Source organism: Aplysia californica, unplaced genomic scaffold (assembly GCF_000002075.1).
Source record: "Aplysia californica isolate F4 #8 unplaced genomic scaffold, AplCal3.0 scaffold01513, whole genome shotgun sequence".
In the NCBI taxonomy this organism is placed as follows: domain Eukaryota; kingdom Metazoa; phylum Mollusca; class Gastropoda; order Aplysiida; family Aplysiidae; genus Aplysia; species Aplysia californica.
The window spans coordinates 32,255-38,146 of NW_004798783.1; positions in this window are offsets into that span (position 1 = coordinate 32,255).

Here is a 5,892-nt window from a genome sequence, read left to right on the forward strand (position 1 = left end):
GTAGGGAGGTGAGTGGGGGTAGAGAGGTGAGTGGGGGTAGAGAGGTGAGTGGGGGTAGAGAGTGGGGGTAGGGAGGTGATGCCCAGCGCGCGAGACGCTCCCGTCTGTGAGGCAGTGTCCTGTGTTGGAGACTACACTGTGTAGGCCCTACATGACCTACTAAAGCCTGCTGTGTCGATAATAGGCTACTTGGCGGGTATGCAGCCTTAATGAAGAACTATTTTAATGTGTTGACTGTAAGCGTGGCTTTTTCCCCGACTTAGGTTCGAGGGCTTCCCCAGGTACCCAGGAAGCATTTCGATAAAGCAGTGGGCCGAAAAAAAAACGGCATAAGAAAAAAATTTTTGTGAAGATATTGAAGGAAAAATTTCGTAATTGGAAAATAGGTCGATATGTCAAAATGTCGATAAATCGGACGTCGTTAAAGTGGATTCTACCGTAGTTTACTTTTCGTCAGAGTTGTATAGCACTTGCAACACAAATAGATTTTTATTCTTTCTTTTTTGGGGGGTAAATAGAAGTGTTTTACGGCGCTCGCAACTGCATAATATAAGGTCGTGCGCGGGACACACTTAACATTTTCAGTTGGTTAGAAATTTTGAATTTTGCCCACGTGGCGGCCGAAGCCTACTCTTATCGATTTTAGACCACCAAGGGATCTTTAACGTGTGCAACTCTCACACGGGCCCTTCGAGATTTTTCGCCCTTGTCCGAGAAGGCAAGGTGTAGATCTTTCCTACCAGAAGATCAGGGGTGTGGCTGAAAGACAGCAGTAAGGAGGAGCCGAGGAGTAACAGTAGAAACGACAAATAGGTAATAATAATAATTAAAAACAAATACATCTAGATATAGATCTAGTTTAATAAAAATAATAATAATTTAATCATTAATAATAATAATAATAATAATAGGCCTAATAAATTATAATAATAATAAGTGCTGAAGATAACAGGTGTTACTATTAAAAGAAAAATGCTTACAAAAACAATAGAAGGAAGAGAGAGAATCTCCTTGTGCCCATACATCATACAACATATAGATCTAGTTTACGTACCCTGAACCTCACTCTCACATAATTACTCAAAAAAACTGCATTGCCACTAGGCTAGGCCATATGCCGTTATAGAGGGAACTAAATTATTAGATCTAGAATCTAGATCTAGAGACTACTAGAGATCTATACTTTTAGACTCTAGATCTAGATCTAGATCTAGATTATATAGCAAAGTATTATTATAAAGTATAAAGTATCGAGCCATGTAGATCTAGATCTAGATTATTCTAGATCTAGATCTAGATCTAAATCTAGATTTAGTTTGAAGTACATTTCTAGGCCTACCTCAAGAAATCACTCTCTCTGCCTTTGTCATTGTCTTTCAAACACATCATGGAGGTATAGATCTAGGCCTACTATTTTAGGCCTCAGATTTAAAAGATCTGCTAGTAAACTGTTATTCTTCATTCATACACTTAATTACTTCATTCGTCTAAATTGTCACTTCTACAACAGATCAACAGTAGAAGGTCTTTTGTACTCCCCAGACCGTGTTACTGTTTGTATGTTCCTCTGGTCTACTCTAGACTCTAGATCTAGAACTCTACTCCGACTCCACTGGATTCATTGACGACTTTAGCAAGACATGCTATCCACAAATAGTGAGTATTTTCATTTCAAATCAACAATCTTCAGGTCCACTATACAAAAACGAAGAGATTAAATTAGCCTTCAGTTGTTGGAGAAGAAAACTCCCATGACTATCGACTCGTTTCCATCAGATTGACAGAGATTGTTTATGTTTAGATAAAAAGCGGAAATGACCCTTGACCCTTGACCAGTAAAGATAAAAATCCTGTTTCCTGCTTATTCAGTTTGCAAAACAATCCCTAACACTGATTAATCATTTAAATTTGATTTAATACGTGCTTTTTCTTTTTTTTTTTGGAGTCTCGGTCGAGAGGGGGCGGGTGTGGAACTGGTCCAGATGGACATAATATAAAGATAATATTACAATATTGTTGTGAGACTCCTTACATTCTAGATATAGTCTTTACAAAATACTGAACAGCTGGTCACAGACATCGAAGTCGAAGCTGGGCATCTGGTATAGGTAAAAGTGATCATCTTTGTCTGCTAATTATGACTCGGTCGTTATCAACAGGTACCGCACCAAAAGTGACTAGGAGAAACTTTAGAAAAACAGATGTTGAGAAACTGAGGGAGGACCTTAATGGAGCATATGACTGGGGGAGTGAGCTTGCTAACAAGAACGTTGAAGACACTTGGTCTGCCATCAAGAGCAACATTGAGGGTGCCATTGGGGCTTCAACACCGCTGATGAATATTTCAGGGAGGAAAAATACAAGATACATGGATAAAAACACATTAGAGGCAGTGAGGAAGAAACATGGAGAATACAGGAAATAGCAAAAGACGGGAAAGACAACGGATGAAATAGCATACAATAAGATCAACAACAAGGCTAGGAAACATGTCGGAAGGTAAACAGGAATTATGAAAAGAAAATGGCTATTGAGGCAAAGAAGAACCCCAATACAGTTTGTCCGAATCAAAGATTAAGAGTAAGACCGGCATTGCAGGACTCAACGAAGACGACGGGACAAAAACGACGTCAGATTCAGAGAAAGCAGAACTGCTAAATACATTCTTTCAGAGTATTTTCACGAATAGGACCCAAGACCACTCCCAGACTGTGAAGAGTATGACTACAACACAGAACTTCAAGACTTGAAATATTGGAACGGTGACAGTAAAAGGACTTTTGGTTAGACTTGATGTCAACAAAGCAACAGGACCAGAGGGCATCCCTCCCTGAGTCTTGTCCCAGCCAGCTAACATACTTACACTACCTCGAAGAATTCTCTTTTGGAGGACACAAAATGATGGAGTATTGCCAGTGGAATGGAAAACGGCATTTGTCTCACCAATAGACAAGAAAGGTAACAAGGCGGCAGTTACAATTATGGACCTGTGAGCCTAGCATGTGTCATCTGCAAAGTTATGGAAAAGCTTGTAAGAGGGCACATCATGGACCATATTGTAAACAACAAGTTGATTTCTAAAGACCAACACGATTCGTCACTGGACGCTCCTGTATAACACAATTATTGGAGACTTTAGACGACTGGACAAGTGTTATGGGACGAGTGTTATGGATGAAGGAGGGTCAGTGGATGTCATTTCTATGGACTATCAGAAAGCCTTTGACTCCGTTCCCCATAGGCGACTTACACAGAAGCTGTCAGCATGTCGTGCTGTTAGAGGGAGAGTACTCAAGTGGGTTAAGGTCAGCATGTGCTGTTAGAGGGAGAGTACTCAAGTGGGTTAAGGACTTTTCGGCCCGCACAAAACTACGGGTTATTCTAAATGGATCACGGTCGGAGGAAGCTAAAGTTACAAGTGGAATCCCGCAAGGATCAGTTCTAGGCCCCCTCTTGTTTGTAATTTTCATTAACGATCTTCCTAGAGGAATTAAAACGACGGCTAAAAAGTTCGCTGATGACACAAAGCTCTACGTTAGAAGTGACACCGTGAATGGGCCTCAAGATTTACAGGATGTCTTGGATACCCTCCAAGAATGGTCTCAACGATGGTTACTTCGTTATACCCTCCAAGAATGGTCTCAACGATGGTTACTTCGTTTCCCCCCGCAAAAGTGTTGTGTCCTAAAGGTTGGCAAAGACAATGATAACGAATACTTGATGAACCAAGCAGTGGATGATGGCACTTCAAGACACACACTGAATGTAACAAAGAGAGAGAGAAAGACTTAGGAGTGGTGGTCGATAATAAACTAGCCTTCAAGGAGCAAGTAGCCCAGATAACATCAAAAGCGAACCGCATGGTTGGAATTATTAGGCGATCTTTTGACTACCTTTCTGAGGATATGTTTGTTTTGCTGTACAAGAGTTTGGTGAGGCCTTTATTAGAGTATGCACACTGTGTTTAGCAACCCTTTGAAAAAGGACTATGTAGTGAAATCGAACACGTTCAAAGGCGGGCTACCAAAATGCTGAGTCACCTCAAAGAAAAGCCTTATTCTGAAAGACTGAAAAAACTAAAGCTTTCATCTCTGGAACATCGTAGGTTACGTGGTGATATGATAGAAACGTGCAAGTACATCAAAGGCTACTACATCACCGAAAGACCAGCGTTTACAAAGGCAACAACCACACAACTCCGTGGCAACTCAGAGAAGTTCCAGAAGCAAAGAAGCAGATTGTGTGAGAGGGCAAACTTTTTTTGAAAACCGGGTTCAAGCTATTTGGAACAATCTCCCCGAGTCAGTGGTGTCAGCTCCAAACGTGGACACATTAAAGAGACGTCTGGACGAATACTGGAAAAATCTCCCAACTATCTACAACCCCATTTGCCAAAACTGATTTGTCTAGCCTGCACGCAATGCATAGTCATTCATTACCAGATAGTCGAACAGGCTCTTCAGAGCCTCAACCGACTAAATCGTCAATGTCCATGTCAATATCAACGTAATCGACTACAACAATAGGCCTACACCTTGGCATACATTACACATGGCCTATATGTTCTAAATTTACAGGCATGGAAGAAAGCTGGGTGGTTGGCGGTGCACTGTTATATGGTTTGGTCCTTATCTTTCCTATCAAACATCCATCGCCCTTATCTCTCCTCTTTTTCTTGGTTGTATGTTACTTTCTAGTAGGTATCTGATCGTTTAGGCACTATATAGGTGTTGCATCTGATCTTTTAGGCACTATAGGCCTATGACATAAGTGTTGCATCTGATCTTTTAGGCACTATAGGCCTATGACATAAGTGTTGCAAGTGCCGTAAAACTCTTACTAAAACAAAAATAAGTTCACTTTTTGTTTTAAGCATAATGATCAGTAATAACAGATACAGTAGAAATTCTGATAAAGTGAACTCTTGCTCACAGTCAACACCTCACCGTGGCCCCGTTTCTTACCTTCTTTGTTGAAGTAATTGTGTTTCTGATACAGTCAACCGCTTGAGTGTTGACCTTGCGTAAAGTCAACAATTTGGGGCTAAATCCCAAGATGAATTCATTTAAGAAGAGATATTTAGGTCCTGAGCTAGTGGTGCACACACCTCCAATTACTTTGTTCTTTCATTATCTCTTGTTTTGGTGACAACTTCAGAATTATACTCACTGAGATTGAGCTAACATCTTGTTACTTTGTAATTTTGTAGCTGTGATCTTCAATTTTCAATGGCGAGTAGTACAATGGATAAAGTCAACCTTGCTCGAAGTCAACACTTTTTTTCGGTCCTGAGTTTCACTGTAATTTGTTTTATTTGTTATTAATGCGCTTTTGAAATTGATATGAGTCTCAATTTTTTTCCTTATTATTAAGAAAGAGTGTATGCAATATTTTGCTTGAATGATCTACTCTGTTATTTTTTTTTAGTAAACGTAGGACTGCATATCATTATGTGCATGCGTATGATACCTGTGTATGTGTTCCGCGCAATTTACCGACCTTACGATTGCGCTGCACGTTTTAACGATTATATGATTATTGTATCATTCTTGTGAACTCTTCAGTTCCATATCTAATTTTAATTTTAATTTTCATATTTTTTTCACTTTTGAAAATAAACGTGCATGTTCCTTGATGTGAGTGAAAGAATAAAGATGGAAGTGAATTCTACAATCGTTAAAATGTTCAGCGCAATCTTAAGATTGCCGGTCAATTATACGATCGTTAAAACACGCAATCTTAAGCCGATCTGTAAATTGCGCGGAACATAAGCATGACGTTCTTCTTGAATGTTCTGTAAAGCGCATGGAACAAACATTGTTGTAACACGGATTTGTGCGATAGAAATGTTATATGTTAGTATTATAAGTCAACAAAGTAATATTACGGGGG